Raw genomic sequence first — 17,562 nt, 5'->3', positions numbered from 1 at the left:
CCCCAAATGCACCTCCATAAGCATACAATAACTACATTTTACCTGTCCTCCAAATAATGTTTTCTGATGCATCACTATAGCAGAATCCACTTGTTGGAATTATATTCATTTACACATTTGACTGAATTTATATTTACTCTACTTTGATTGTAATGTTGTGTTTGACCCTGACTCTGAACGTCTGTTCAATACCCTTGTTAACTTATCCAAAAAAACGTATATTGTTATTGTGGTCCACACCTCAAGTACCATCTGATATTCTACCCTTAGAAAAACGTACCTTTGATTTACACCAGAAATCTGATCAATTTAGGAAAATCTGATCTCCATTGTGGTCCTATGTAGATAACCTCCCATAAATGCCCCATATTATAAATGTCACATTTTATTTTATGACCGACATCTTATATAATGTTTTACTGTATCCTTATTCCTTTCATTGCGCCTAGTCTGTGTTGTGCACTTTGTTTGGTTGTCTATGTAATGCCCTGTTAAGATAAAATGCAATTCTAATAAAAAGATCATTACAAAAGAAAATCACCCAAGAAAATCATCCAGACAGAGAGTGAATGTACGCACTCAATGCACACATCTCTCTCTTCATCCATCTAGCTCCATCTTCTCTCCAAAATTACAGTACCCCCGCAGATCTTCCATCCTCACACCCTTACTCGTCTGCCTCACAACGACAACAAAATATACATTCTGTTTTACGGTATATGTATTACACTAACCATTTTTAAGCTGCATTATTGGTCAGCGTCTAAAAACACCGACACGCTTGCCACTCTTCTTCCTCCCAAAGGCTTTCCGTCCCAGCTGCTACTACCCCGCTCATCTCCCTCTCCCCACTAGCAATGCCTGCTATCCTAAGATGCACTCTCCTCTCACTCTCCACAGGCAGCAGCCCTGTCAGGACCACGGGTCCAAGCTGCAACCTCAAACAGCACAGGCTGCTACCCAACCAAAACAGACCGAGTGCCAACGTGCATACAGAACAGCCAAAAACAAATGCACAGGGACATGTTACTTGCAAAATGTATGTATTTGAAACCTAGGCCATATAAATCTAACAGATCCAACGCCAAGACTAGAATGAGATCTACAATGATTACGGATGCATTGACTGGATCAAAGCCCATATCAATTGGGCTAGCTAGTATCAGACCGTCCAAATGTGCTCCCGAGGCAAGTAAATCTGGGAGCAAGAACTAGCTTCTTCATTTATAAATAATCATGAGGAGTTTCATCAGGGAGGCATTTCATGAGGGGACCTTTGCTCATACACACACTTGTTTGACTAAACTATATATATATATATATATATATAGAGATAGATAGATAGATAGATAGATAGATAGATAGATAGATAGATAGATAGATAGATAGATAGATAGATAGATAGATAGATAGATAGATAGATAGATAGATAGATAGATATAGATAGATAGATAGACATAGATAGATATGCATCATTCATTTCTCCCAATGTCACGATTGAAATGAATGTGACCGAAAGTTTGGGATAATGATTTTAGACTAGATTTTCTCATCAATATGATAATTTTTCTTATCCTTATGTGCTGCTCTGTGGTTCTCATTGGAATCACAAAACTCATCATGACAAGTACGGTGACAGAGTTCGGGGCCCTGGACAGGTCATGGCAGCTGAACTGACAATGAGTCAATTATTTCCATTTCTCCCACACAACTCTATGTTCTGTCTCAGACAAGCCAACATTTATGTAAGGTTATAGTTTCACATTTGGACATTTCCAAAGTCCTAGTTACTCTGACATAAAAACCTGAATAAAGCCAAACAGGAGATTAATTAATACATAACGATAGCATTTTACACCGCACACTTGTACAAGCGCCGCCATATTTGAACAACAACTCATAGCTAGAGGATTAGCGTAGAAACATCACCCCCTCAACCCCTTTGAAAACACAGGGCTGTCAAAACACAATACAGAACCAAACCTCTAATTACTTTCTCTCAGAAGACACAGACAAAAACGGGCAGAAAACTCAAAATCAGAGTCAGGCAAAGTGGGTTGTGAGCCCTCTGAAGTCTCCGAGCCGTCTCAGCCAAAGTAATGAGCGTTCTAAACACAGAGAGGGAGATGGTGCCGGAGCTTTGTAGTGAGACCGAAGTGAGACAACTTTGAGGAAGTGTTTCTAATTGTCAGGTGTTCTATTAGGTCTCAGTGACGAGGAGCATTGCGAGAGTTTAATAAGGAGTGTAGATAAAGTACTCAGGATGAGTCACAGGTGGATCCCTCTACCCGCCCACCTGTCTGAAAGACGATAGAGGGAAGCGGCTGGTGAAGAGGCTGTCTTGCTTACGGGGATACATTTGCTTTTTTTTCTCTCCGAAATTAAAACTGATTAAGGCTCTGTTTTTTTTTTACCCCCATAATGACGGTATATACTGTATTACCATGACAACGACACAGTGAATGTTGTTTAAGATATGACATCTCACGTTTGTACTTGGCAGTATCCATTCATTCAGACTTCACATCATCATCTTTTGCTACCCTCTACTGGAGAGGAATAATACCTGAATGTATTTTTGTGTGTATAGGTCCAAGTGCAATGTGTGAGGGATGTGTGGGTAGGTGTAGGTTGGTGAATGTAATAAGCCTGTCAAATGCATGTACCAAAGCCAATGTATAATGCCTCAATGTATTTAGTGGAATGTTTTATCTTATACCCTGTGGGTTCCAAATCAATAAAGGGGAAGATCATCCAAAAACACTTCTAGTCCCTTTATAAACACTTTCCTGGATGTTAGTCAGTACCCCAGATAGTTTCTAGGTCCATTGCTTGACTATTTAGATTTCTGTATTTTATAACAAAATTTGAAATTTCTGAAATGACCTAAAATTCATTAAAAACTATAGCTGTGTTTGAATACCCATACTAACATACTCTATACTACATACTTAATGAGTATATACTACATACTATTAGTTAATTTTACTGTAAACGAACGGTTTCCTTTCAGTTGAGCTTACTAGCGCTTCGCCTGTCTACCTGAAGTTGATGCTGTTGCTATGCAACATCTTGCTAGCTTGTTAGCATAACAAATTACTAGCTATACATTTTATGACTTGGGGTGTGCTCATAAATTCAATCTGGAATGCCAGAGTGCGCTCAGAGTGGGGCATTTAGCTCTCGGGGGTTCAGAGTACACATTTGAAGCTCTGGCCAAGGAGTAGGGTTGATTTGAGCATTCTGACCACCCACGCTAACTGGGTAACATTGGCTAGCTTGCTAGCTCCTTCCAGACACAAATGAGAGAACACCTCACTTCGACCATTTTACTCAACCTAGCAGAGCTGGTTAGGCAGTTTTCATGTTATCCAGAGCATTGGTGACTGTAACTGTGGTGCTGGCAACAACTTAATTATGCTTTTTTGCAGACGTTTCCCAACACCGGCCATATTCAATGGGTGTTGAGCGTAAGTAAATTCATCAGCTTTTCTGCGCTCTGGACTGGTACACTCAGATGGGACAACAGTGCGCTGAAATTTTTACAAAAGCCCCTGAATGTTCATTGAGAACGCACAATGACTATACCACTTAGCTAAACTAAGAATGACGTGAATAATCTGGTCGATAAACGTTGGGTAGTTAGTTAGATAGCACATAGTTCGTATACTGGCAAGTTTGATGTATTAGTAGCCAACTAATGTTAGGTAGCTAGCTAACATACTGGTGTAATGATATGGTATGTGGTTCATAAGGATAGCGTAGTTAACAAATTGTCAGCCAACATAATGTGTAAAGTAACTTATTTGAAAAGTCATTACTTTATTACATTGCTCAACATTTTCTTAACATTTGTCATAATTATCGGCTGCATATTTTCCGTCATTTTCTTCAAATCTGAAAAGGATGTGAAGCCAAATCCATTTTCTGAAGAATTGCATTTTGGGCCCTAAAAGCACAGAAATAGTGTCCACTGCTTGTATCAAATATTATAATAACTAATTAAACCAAGATAGACCACATCCTGTCATTTCCAATGGGAACAAATGACTGCTAGTGGGCAGAACAAGCAAGGAGGTGTGCAGAGCCAAGTACGAGCTAGCGAGATCCTATTGGCCCTGCATATTTCCGATATGGAACACCTACTCGGTGAAACGCACGTGTTTCTGGGAACAGAAAACTGTATTGAGATCAAATGCTTCATCGATGAGAACATTTGCAGAATGTAGGCAAAATCCATCTCCATCTTCTCCCACTGCCCGCCAGTGGGCTTCCTCTTACTACCATATTTGTTAGTGAGTGGAAAAGCCAAGCGGATGCTTCATATTTATACACCCAGTGAAGTAAAAATAAGGCACGGGGGATGTGGTATATGACCAACATACTACGACACTAACCGTACTATTTCTGACGTAAATTGAGTATGTAGTATGCTTATTGGTCATAGTATGGATATAGTTAGTATGCCAAAAGTTCCCGGATTTCTCATTTGTGTCTGGAAGTAGCTAGCCAGTTAGCTTGTGTGCTTGACTGCAGTGCTGTTGTGATGGTCAGAATGCTCGGATCAACCCAACTCCTTGGCCAGTGTTCACTCTGAACGCTCCGAGAGGGGAAACACAGAATTTATGAATGACAATCTGACAAAGCTCTGAATTTACGAACGCCCAGAGCACACTCTGGCACTCCAGATTGAATTTACAACCACAAAAATGTCTAGCTAGTAATTTGTTACGCTAACAAGCTAGCAAGAGGTTGCATAGCAACAGAATCAACTTCCAGTAGACAGGTGTAGCACTAGTATGCGCAACTGAAAGGATACCGTTCCTTAACAGTATACTAAAATGAACTAATAGTATATAGTATGTAGCAGGGAGATTGTTAGGCCTATTTTAGGGGGGCTTTAGCCCTCCTAAAATATTCATTAGCCCCCCCCAAATAAATCAATATATCAGTCAATATATTTTCTCAGTGATTATTTTTTTCGTCAACCTTTCCATCGCATCTTAAACTTCTTACTGGGCTGGCACTAGGACCTGGAGGAGGCTGCTGCTGCAGAGGCTGCTGCATGCGCTAGTGACTGTTACAGACTGAATACACCATAATTGAATAATATACATTTCGAAATGTATTTTGCAACGCTCGCGCAGGTGACGCGAGCATTGCAAAATACATTTAGAAATCTATATTATTCAATTATTGCACCCACACTGCACGCGCGCACGTGTGCGCCAACGAACGTCTGCGTTGCCAAGGGCTAAAATAGAAGTCAGTTCTATTTCTGACGCAGATCACGCTGCAAGTCCTGCCTCTCCTCATTGGTTTATAGAAGCAGGTATCCACGTGCCATCTCCTCATTGGTTATACCCACGTGGATGAGTGAAAGACGAAATAGGTCGGTGGCGGTAATGCATGTAATTTATGAAAGTTGCCAATCGCAATATAAAGTCAAGAGAAGAAAAAGCCTGGAAGGAGGAGAGATGACTAGAAACGATTCAATTGACCATTTTATGTGTGGATTAATTGGTGGAGTAGAGGACCTTGTGCATTTCAGGTAAAATAACAACTCAATGTTTATATCCCAGGACAAATTAGCTAGCAACAGCAAGCTAGCTAGCTAAATTGCTATAAATGTTTAATGCTTTTTGACCTGTCCCGAAATTAATATCATTGGTTCAGAGTTTGTTTTGATATTTTAACCTACAAGTCGTGATCGCGTTTGGTGTGGGGGGACAAAATACATTTATGCACGATGGCGCACGTTTGGGTTCCGTGTTCATTATGGTTAAAGTTAGCTACTTCTGTGGCTTGAGACTGCTATCTAACAATAAACGGACAGGAAAAGGCTCTGACAGGATGGATTCATAGGCTACAATGTGAATTTGTTGTAAGTTAGAATAGAGAGAGAGAGTATTCACTACTATAGACTTTGGTCATAATCAAAGCTTTGTTAACCAATACGTTTTGATGTGAGGCTGCCTGTGTAACAGACGTTGCGAGCTAGCTAACGGTATCTTTTAAATTCGACATAAGTTATGTGGCGATGATATCTAATTAACGTTGTATTTCATGTAGTTTTGCTATCTGTGCCAGGCTATAAATGAGACTGATGACGTTTCATCATGCACATATCTTTTCATCCTCAATTGCTTTCATTCAGTAGGCCATTGCCATTGAAACTGGAAACACTTATCTCCCTCACTAGCTTTAAGCACCAGCTGTCAGAGCAGCTCACAGATTACTGCACCTGTACATAGCCCATCTATAATTTAGCCCAAACAACTACCTCTTCCCCTACTGTATTTATTTATTTTGCTCCTTTGCACCCCATTATTTCTATTTCTACTTTGCACTTTCTTCCACTACAAATCTACCATTCCGGTGTTTTACTTGCTATTTTGTATTTACTTTGCCACCATGGCCTTTTTTGCCTTTACCTCCCTTATCTCACCTCATTTGCTCACATTGTATATAGACTTATTTTTCTACTGTATTATTGACTGTATGTTTGTTTTACTCCATGTGTAACTCTGTGTTGTTGTATGTGTCGAACTGCTTTGCTTTATCTTGGCCAGGTCGCAATTGTAAACGATAACTTGTTCTCAACTTGCCTACCTGGTTAAATAAAGGTAAAATTAAAATAAAAATAAATAAAAAATTGCAAAACAATTATCAGTAGATCATTTGTAGAAAAGGTGACATATTGTTGATCACAAAGTCATTGTATTATCCTCAGTTACTCAAATGTAGGCTAGCTAACGACTAGCGTTAGATGATATATGGAAATTCTTCAAGAGAGTAGTGCCAGCAGCTCTGCTGAAGGCGAGTCCGTTGAGAAATTAAGATTTTACCAGTTAAAAAAAAAACAAATGAAAACTTAAACTGATTAATGAGTATAATAACAATACATGTCAAAACACAGCAGACAAGGAGGGAACAAAAACTGGAGGCTGACAGGGCTGAGGGAGCATGTCTGATGAAGGTTCGTGATAAGAAAAGCTAGTAGATGTTTAAGCTTTCAGTTAAATTGTACAGCATATGGCAGCATATGTCTTACTTTTGTTAGGCATAAATAAATTATGTTCATGATATCTTAAAGGGTCACGCAGAAAGAGAGGGTGAAACTTAAATTTATTTTTTCGAATGGTATAATATGACCTGTGTGTGTGTGTGTGTGTGTGTGTGTGTGTGTGTGTGTGTGTGTGTGTGTGTGTGTGTGTGTATATATATCACACACAAAAGTGTTTTGGCTATATAGTACAGCCATTTTTGTGCCTTTTGTTGGTGATGGATGGGGACAGAGTGGACATTATTCGGAGAGAATTTATGTAAGTCATATTAGATGAGTGTTTAACACAAACTATGAGACAGTTATACTTTTAGCCAACCTTGACCAAAAATAACCTTATTTTGATAGATTTTACACCCGTTGTTACTCTAAAAATACACGATGAAAAGACGTTTTGGGGGCTTTAAAAGAAAAACCTGGGGGAATATGTACAGACCCCCCTAAAAGAGGCTTAGCCCCCCTATACCATGAATCTCTAGTGACGTCTCTGGTATTTAGTATATACTTAACTATGTAGCATAGAGTATGTTAGTATGGGTAATCGAACACAGCTCTACTTTGTGCTAGCGCAAATGTCTTCCATTAGGCTAGCGCAAAGGTCTTTGTACTAGTGCAAAGGTCTTCCACTAAGCTACCTGGGGCAGCAGGTAGCCTAGTGGTTAGAGCGTTGGGCCAGTAACCGAAAGGTTGCTGGATCGAATCCCCGAGCTGACAAGGTAAAAATCTGTCTTTCTGCCCCTGAACAGTTAACCCACTGTTCCCCAGTAGGCCGTCATTGTAAATAAGAATTTGTTCTTAACTGATTTGCCTAGTTTTAAAAAATTATCCATATTGTCTGTAATTCGTTGATACTCTTCTTTGTGAATCTAATACTGATAATTACAGGAGCCGGGACGAAAGGTCTTCAAGAAAGGATGACAGGAAGTAAACAAGTACTAGTACTAGTAGCTAGGCTAGCGGTTAGTAGTGGTTTCCAATCTCTGAAGTGAAGTAGTAGTTAAATAGTACTCAAGTATTTCATTTATATATTCTGAAAACTCTGATCACTCTTTTTAATTACAGAGCCCTGTCCAGATCAATTTGGACAGCAAATACATGTGTTGTTCAGCCATTATCCATGTTTCAAAGTTACAGCAAAATACAGATCAGTTTCTCTCTGGTATAAGGAATTGATTGAAATAGCTGTCATTATTTCTCTACTAACAGTTTACTCTGTATACAGACTAGTGAATGCAGGGACTATTGTATTATACCTGTCAGGGACTGCAATGGGTATTTAAAATGCATAAACCCACCTGATTTCTGCAAACACAAGCACTTTCACTCACGTTTTTCCCCTGCACACTCTGGCCCCCTGCCAGACGATGAGATGCTTTCTCTTTCAGACCACATAAAGAACTGATGTCAAATGCCATGTTTGTACTGCTTCTGTGTTCCTGTAAGGACTCAAACGAACAAGTCGAATGACACTGATGCTGCTTTAAAACAAAGAATAAGCATAGAGTCAAACGTTTACAGTAACTCCAAGAGCTATCCATTTAACCTTGGCTTGTGTATGTATCGGGTTACAAAGGCAACGCCACAGACTAGTCAAAGTCTGAAAGGACTAAAGATGAACACTGCATGGTCCCTCTGTAAATCTCCATGCATTTAAGAGCCATCAAACCACATCTGCTGTGACACAGTCATGTATATGTCCTACAGTAGGCCATGGTATAGCCTATGTTGATGCTGTGGCTACATTATATTTCAATGCCACCAGGTGGCAGGCTTGACACCAGCTCCTCTGACCTCTAACAAGTTTATTCCTGCAGTTCTGACAAGCACATTTACCCTGTCAATCATTCTATTCACCACATCTATCCGCCACCTCTATCATCTCAACTACTGAAAATCACTATATTTCAATGGCCCAAAAAAGTTTTTAAAAAAAGTTAAAAACACTTGAGATGAATCCTTTCCTCATATCTCAATCTCCTTCTCTCCTTACTAAGGCAGATGCAGAAGCTCTGTCTTCCATGATTGGGGCGAGAATAATGAAGAGAGAATATATGAGGGTGTCAGCTATCATTAGAAGATAAAAGTCTGTGTCAAGCTGGGCTAATGAGCCATGGCAGTTAGCTCCATCTCCTGTTTGCCCTCTTCCTCGACTGTCCACTCCAGTACTAGACCCGCTAATGCAATTCTGACGTCATACTTCAGATAAAAGGGTTATTGGAGGAGAAGCTAGCTGCTAGTCTAGACACAGTCTGGTTAAATTAACAGAAAGTTGCAAGTTGTGATTGTTCTTGGTGGACTGTGATTGTTCTTGGTGGATTTCTGTGACCTACTGTATGGGTACATTTAGATATATAGACAAAGACTCTAGAGATGCAGTCTAGTCCAGATTAACAGGACCGAAAGTCTTGACCCATGAACTCACATGAAATATTTACTTTAGAGGTCGACCGATTAATCGACATGGCCGATTTAATTGGGGCCGATTTCAAGTTTTCATAACAATCAGTAATCTGCCTTTTTGGACACCGATTATGGCAGATTACATTGCAATCCACGAGGAGACTGCGTGGCAGGCTGACCACCTGTTACGCCAGTGCAGCATCAAAAGGACCTTGTGGCTGCAAGGAGTTGCTGCAAGTAAGTTGCTAGGTAGCATTAAACTTATCTTTAAAATAAACTATCTTCATATAATCCCTAGTTAACTACACATGGTTGATATTACTAGGTTAACTAGCTTGTTTTGCGTTGCATATAATCAATGCGGTGCCTGTTAATTTATCATCGTGGAAAAGCACAATCGTTGCAGAATTGTACCTAACCATTAACATCAATGCCTTTCTTAAAATCAATACACAAGTATATTTTTTTAAACCTGCATATGTAGTTAATATTGCCTGCTAACATGCATTTATTTTAACTAGGGAAATTGTGTCACTTCTCTTGCGTTCAGTGCAAGCAGAGTCAGGGTATATGCAGCAGTTTGGGACACCTGGCTCGTTGCGAACTGTGTAAAGACCGTAATTAATATGCCAGAATTGTACATAATTATGACATAACATTGAAGGTTGTGCAATGTAACAGCAATATTTAGACTTAGGGTTGCCTCCTGTTCAATAAAATACGGAACGGTTCTGTATTTCACTGTAAGAATAAACGTTTTGTTTTCGAAATGATAGTTTCCGGATTTGACCATATTAATGACCAAAGGCTTGTATTTCTGTGTGTTTATTATATTATAATTAAGTATATGATTTGATATTTGATAGAGCAGTCTGACTGAGCGGTGGTAGGCAGCAGCAGGCTCGTAAGCATTCATTCAAACAGCACTTTACTGCGTTTGCCAGCAGCTCTTAGCAATGCTTGATCAACTCCCGAGATTAGGCTGGCAACACTAAAGTGCCTATAAGAACATCCAATAGTCAAAGGCATATGAAATACAAATGGTATAGAGAGAAATAGTCCTATAATAACTACAACCTAAAACTTCTTAACTGGGAATATTGAAGACTCATGTTAAAAGGAACCACCAGCTTTCATATGTTCTCATGTTCTGAGCAAGGAGCTTAAACGTTAGCTTTTTTACATGGCACATATTGCACTTTTACTTTCTTCTCCAACACTGTGTTTTTGCATTATTTAAACCAAATTGAACATGTTTCATTATTTGAGACTACATTTATTTTATTTCTGTATTATATTACGTTAAAATAAGTGTTCATTGTTGATTCAGTATTGTTGTAATTGTCATTATTACAATTACAACAATACATTTTACCAGACATCTTCTTCTCTAACTCTGCCACATTAGCAAAGTACTGCAACTACTTTGTCACTTTTACCAATAGTCCACAGAAAAATATGCAGATGATTACCCCCCCCCCCCCCTCCATCATCCCCAAAAAGCACTTGTGTTGAGTAACTGCCATCAAACAAACACCAATTCCGAGCACTCAATTGAAATCCTCGATAAATCACAGTCATAAGGGATCATAGGGAAGCTAAAATATCATCATGGAAGCCCCAAGCCAAATGGGAGAGAGTCCAGATGAGGCTGGCACCAGCACCACCACACATACTGTAAGGGTTGATTTGTCCATTCAACACACACCAAGTCTACTGACCATGTCAAACATCCCCGTTGATTTATCTAACATCCTCTGCAAAATGAGACAATGTGTGGAAATTATATCAGACGTAGCTCAATTGGTAAATGGAATGACGTCAAAGTACATACACTACATGACCAAAAGTATGTGGACACCTGTTTGTCGAACATCTCATTCCAAAATCAATGGCATTAATATGGAGTTGTTCCCCCCCTTTGCTGCTATAACAGCCCCCACTCTTCTGGGAAGGCTTTCCACTAGATGTTGGAACATTGCTGCAGCGACTTGCTTCAATTCAGTCACAAGAGCATTAGTGACGTCAAGCACTGATGTTGGGCGATTGGCACTATGCATTGGGGCAGGTAGCATTCTCCTGGCATACGCCAAACCCAGATTAATCCGTCGGACTGCCAGATGGTGAAACATCACTCCAGAGAACGTGTTTCCGCTGCTCCAAACTCCAATGGCAGCAAGCTTTACACCAGTCCAGACAACGCTTGGCATTGTGCATGGTAATCTTAGGCTTGTATGCGGCTGCTCGGCCATGGAAACCCATTTCATGAAGCTCCAGACAAACAGTTACTGTGCTGACGTTGCTTCCAGAGGCAGTTTGGAAATCGGTAGTGAGTGTTGCAACCGAGGACAGGCGATTTTACGCAATACGCGTTTCAGCACTTGGCGGTCCCAATTTGTGAGCTTGTGTGACCTACCACTTCGTGGCTGAGCCGTTCTTTCTCCTGGACGTTTCCACTTCACAATAACAGCACCTACAGTTGACCAGGGCAGCTCTAGCAGGGCAGAAATTTGATTAACTGACTTGTTGGAAAGGTGGCATACTATGATGGTTCAACGTTGAAAGTCACTGAGCCCATAAGGCTTTTCTACTGCCAATGTTTTTCAGTGGAGATGGCTGTGTGCCCGATTTTAAACACATGTCAGCATCGGGTGTGGCTGAAATAGCCAAATCCTCTAATTTGAAGGGGTGTCCACATCTTCAGTATATATAGTGTATCTACATTTGTAGGCCTAGTACAGTTGAAGTCGGAAGTTTACATACACCTTAGCCAAATACATTTAAACTGAGTTTTTCACAATTCTTGACATTTAATCCTAGTAAACATTCCCTGTCTTAGGTCAGTTAGGATCCCCACTTTATTTTAAGAATGTAAAATGTCAGAATAATAGTAGAGAGAATGATTTATTTCAGCTTTTAGATCTTTCATCACATTCCCAGTGGGTCAGAAGTTTACATACACTCAATTAGTATTTGGTAGCATTGCCTTTAAATTGTTTAACTTGGGTCAAACGTTTCAGGTAGCCTTCCACAAGCTTCCCACAATAACTTGGTTGAATTTTGTCCCATTCCTCCTGACAGAGCTGGTGTAACTGAGTCAGGTATGTAGGCCTCCTTGCTCGCATATGCTTTTTCAGTTCTGCCCACAAATTTTCTATAGGATTGAGGTCAGGGCTTTGTGTTGGCCACTCCTATACCTTGACTTTGCTGTCCTTAAGCCATTTTGCTACAACTTTGGAAGTATGCTTGGGGTCATTGTCCATTTGGAAGACCCATTTGCGATCAAGCTTTACCTTCCTGACTGATGTTTTGAGATGTTGCTTCAATATATCCACATAACTTCCCTTCCTCATGATGTCATCTATTTTGTGAAGTGCACCAGTCCCTCCTGCAGCAAAGCACCCCCACAACATGATGCTGCCACCCCCGTGCTTCACAGTTGGGATGGTGTTCTTCGGCTTGCAAGCCTCCCCCTTTTTCCTCCAAAGATAACGAGGGTCATTATGGCCAAACAGTTCTATATTTGTTTCATCAGACCAGAGGACATTTCTCCAAATAGTACAATCTTTTTCCCCATGTGCAGTTGCAAACTGTAGTCTGGCTTTTTTATGGCGGTTTGGAGCAGTGGCTTCTTCCTTGCTGAGCGGCCTTTCAGGTTATGTCGATATAGGACTCGTTTTACTGTGGATATAGATACTTTTGTACCTGTTTCCTCCAGCATCTTCACAAGGTCCTTTGCTGTTGTTCTGGGATTGATTTGCACTTTTTGCAGCAAAGTACGTTCATCTCTAGGAGACAGAACGCGTCTCCTTCCTGAGCGGTATGATGGCTGTGTGGTCCCATGGTGTTTATACTTGCGTACTATTGTTTGTACAGGTGAACGTGGTACCTTCAGGCATTTGGAAATTGCTCCCAAGGATGAACCAGACTTGTAGAGGTCTACAATTGTTTTCTGAGGTCTTGGCTGATTTCTTTTGATTGTCCCATGATGTCAAGTAAAGAGGCACTGAGTTTGAAGGTAGGCCTTGAAATACATCCACAGGTACACTTCCAATTGACTCAGATGAAGTCAATTAGCCTATCAGAAGCTTCTAAAGCCATGACATAATTTTCTGGAATGTTCCAAGCTGTTTAAAGGCACAGTCAACTTAGTGTATGTAAACGTTTGACCCACTGGAATTGTGATACAGTGAAATAATCTGTCTGTAAACAGTTGTCGGAAAAATTAAGTAGATGTCCTAACCAACTTGCCAAAACTATAGTTTGTTAAAACTTCTTATGGATGGTGGCAGTATTGAGTAGCTTGGATGACTGACGTGCCCAGAGTAAACTGCCTGCTACTCATTTCCAGAAACTAAGATATGCATACGTTCCAAAATGAGAATAGGTATGTACTGCAGACATTGGACCTCTCTACTACTTTTACAACTTGAGAGTAGAACAATGTAAAGCACTGTAAAAACAATAGATTCCAATACATACTGTACGGAGAAATAAAGTAAATGTTTCATGTATTACTGTACGTATGAAATTGGGAGATATACTACTTTGTAACGTGTTTATCTTGCATACTGTATTACTGTACTGTTTACTGTACTGTGTCATGACTTTCCCTCCTGGGTGAAAATCAAAAAGAGCCCCCCCCTCTCCCACCAGAGAGGAAGTAGGGGAAGTGGGTCAGTCTTATGACTAACTTTTTGGGGATAGGGGGCAGTATTCAGAAATTCAGATTAATATGTGCCCAAATTAAACTGCCTGCTTCTCGGGCCAGAAGGTAGGATATGATTATTATTAGTAGATTTGGATAGAAAACACTCTGAAGTTTCTAAAACTGTTTGAATGATGTCTGTGAGTATAACAGAACTCATATGGCAGGCAAAAACATGAGAAAAAATCCAACCAGGAAGTGACTTGTAGTTTTTCTATCTAATCCCTATTCAAACTACAGTGTCTGTGGGGTCATTTTGCACTTCCTAAGGCTTCCATTGGCTGTCAACAGCCTTTAGAAACTTGCTTCATGCTTCTACTGTTGCTGGGCAGAGAATATTAGCTGTCTAAACCGGTGGACCAGTGAGTTGTTTACTGCGCACTCAAGAAGGCACGCCGCTCCTTATTTTTCCTCTGTAATGAATACGCTATTGCCCGGTTGGAATGTTATCAAAGTTTTATGTTAAAAAGACCCTAAGGATTGATTGTAAACATTGTTTGACATGTTTCTACGAACGGTAATGGAACTATTTGACTTTTTGTCTCTGGTTTTACGCTCGCGCATTATGCCTTTGGATTAGTGATCTAAACACGCGAACAAAATGGAGGTATTTGGACATAAATATGGAGTTTTTCAAACAAAAATAACATTTTCAAACAAAAATAACATCTTCTTCGCATTCCCGACGAAGATCAGCAAAGGTAAGTAAAGATTTATAATACTAATTCTGAGTTTAGTTGACTCCAGAACTTGGCGGGTACCTGTATAGCTTGCTTTGATGGCTGAGCTCTGTACTCAGAATATTGAAAAATGTGCTTTCGCCGTAAAGTTATTTTAAAATCTGACACAGCGGTTGCATTAAGGAGAAGTGTATCTATAATTCTTTCAATAACTGTTGTAATCAATGTTTATCCTCTTGACGGTCGCCTAGGATAGGGGGCGCTACAGCAATTTTTGAAAAAAATTTGTGCCCATTTTAAACGGCCTCCTACTCAAACTCAGAAGCTAGGATATGCATATAATTAATACTTGTGGATAGAAAACACCCTAAAGTTTCTAAAATTGTTTGAATGGTGTCTGTGAGTATAACATAACTCATATGGCAGTCAAAACCCCGAGACCGATCGTAACAGGATGTTGAATTCTGAATTGCGGACTCAACTTCACCACTTTGCCTGTAATTCACACAGTGAGCAATGGTTCATTGAGCACTTCCTAATGCTTCCACTAGATGTCCCCAGTCTTTACAAAGTGATTTGAGCCTTCTACTGTGAAAACTGAATGAATGAGACGCTGTGGAAATTGGTCACGAGGAGGGCCATCACCATTATGACGCCGGCACCCCTGGCTACCCTCCCCTTTTCTAAACGTTTTGAAAGACAATGCAATCATCCCCCTTGAATCTTATTGGAGCTCTGGTTGAAAAAGGCCCTAAAGATTTATGTTATACAACGTTTGACATGTTTGAACGAACCTAAATGAAAAAAAATAATAATTCGAAAGAGGTGTCCCGCGCACGACGGAAGTTTTGGAGCAGCCTTCAGAACGCGCTAACAAGAACAAGCTATTGGAACATAAAGGATTAATTTTTTCGAACTAAAATACATTTGTTGTGGACCTGGGATTCCTGGAAGTGCTTTCTGATGAAGACAAGCAAAGGTAAGGGATTATTGACAATAGTATACAAGACTAGATTTGATATGCGATTGTTCCAAGATGGTGCTGACCTGTATTGCTAGCCTATTTTCTGAGTATCGCATCCCCTTTTATCGCAAAGTGTGATTACCCAGTAAAGTTATTTTTAAATCTGGCATTACAGGTGCTTTCAAGAGATATTCATCTATAAATCTTAGAATGACAATATTACATTTAAAAAATGTTTTTCGAATAGTAATTTAGTAAATTGTAGCGCTGTTTCACTGGATGCATTTGAGGGAAAATAGTTAGTCAACGTTACGCGCCGATGTAAAATGCTGTTTTTATATATAAATATGAACTTTATCGAACAAAAGAATGCATGTATTGTGTAACATGATGTCCTAGGAGTGTCATCTGATGAAGTTTGTAAAAGGTTAGTGCTGCATTTAGCTGTTTTTTGGTTATTTGTGATGCATGTGGTTGGTCGGAAAATGGCTATGTGGCTACTTTTATGATATACTCCTCTAACATAATCTAATGTTTTGCTTTTGCTGTAAAGCCTTTTTGAAATCGGACAACGTGGTTCGATTCAGGAGAGGTGTATCTATAAAACGATATAACATAGTCCTATATTTGAAAAAATATATATATTACATTTCGTTATGCTAATGGCGATAGGATTTTTTCGCTGGATGTCCGTCCCGCTTACGGACGAGCCCGTCAAGAGGTTTTAAGATGAGTATTTTTGTAAATTGATGTGCTCATTCACCGGAAGTTTTGGAGTGAATACATTTTCTGAACATCACGTGCCAATGTAAAATGGGGTTTAAGGATATAAATATGAACTTTATCGAACAAAACATACATGTATTTTGTAACATTGAGTCCTGGGAGTGTCATCTGATGAAGATCATCAAAGGTTAGTGTTTAATTTTAGCTGTATTTCTGGTTTTTGTGACGCCTCTCCTTGCTTGGAAAATGGCTGTGTGGTTTTTCTTGTTTAGGCGCTGTCCTAACATAATCTAATGTTATGCTTTCGACGTAAAGCCTTTTTGAAATCGGACACTGTGGTTGGATTAAGGAGAATCTTTAAAATGGTGTATAATACTTGTATGTTTGCGAAATTATAATGATGAGATTCTTGTTGTTTTGAATTTTGCCGCCCTGCACTTTCACTGGCTGTCGACATATCGATCCTGCTAACGGAATCAAGCCATAACAGCTTTAACAAGAAATTTGTGGAGTGGTTGAAAAATGAGTTTTAATGACTCCAACCTAAGTGTATGTAAACTTCCGACTTCAACTGTATATAGTTTTTTATTTTTTGTCACAATTAAAAATTCAATTGGCTTTTGGCCCAATATAACTGCCTTAAACATTTTACTCAGTCCTATTATCAATTTTTACAAAGAAAAAGTACAGAGAATCCATCCTTGCTAAATGTTACCACAGAGCCACATTAAGCGATTACACCATAGAGTGACATCAATCATTCTAAATTACAAGTCTGGTTTACAATACCTGTTGTAACCTCATGATGGCATTTGTCCGTGTTGCAATTATTCTCAGCACGCATCAAGATCAAAAAGTCCCTATCCCCCCCTCCCGCATTCAACCCCATTGTGTATTCTGATAGAGATGATGTACTGACATGGGGTGTTTAATTAATCTAGCCTCGCGTGTCACCCGATCCCGTGAGCTTACATTAAACGCTGCACAGATATGATAGCACAACGGTAATCAGTCTGGT

The 17,562-nt window shown here is 39.7% G+C and overlaps 1 protein-coding gene across 3 annotated transcripts in view; it reads right to left on the bottom strand.

The window, feature by feature from the left end:
* Window positions 1-17,562, bottom strand: part of LOC115176034 (oxysterol-binding protein-related protein 10) — a 92,406-nt gene that overhangs the window by 27,589 nt on the left and 47,255 nt on the right. The gene's annotated exons all lie outside the window — the stretch shown is intronic.

Source organism: Salmo trutta, chromosome 36 (genome assembly GCF_901001165.1).
Source record: "Salmo trutta chromosome 36, fSalTru1.1, whole genome shotgun sequence".
NCBI lineage: Eukaryota > Metazoa > Chordata > Actinopteri > Salmoniformes > Salmonidae > Salmo > Salmo trutta.
Note: the sequence above shows the minus strand (reverse complement) of the source record. Positions and strands in the feature narration are given on the sequence as shown.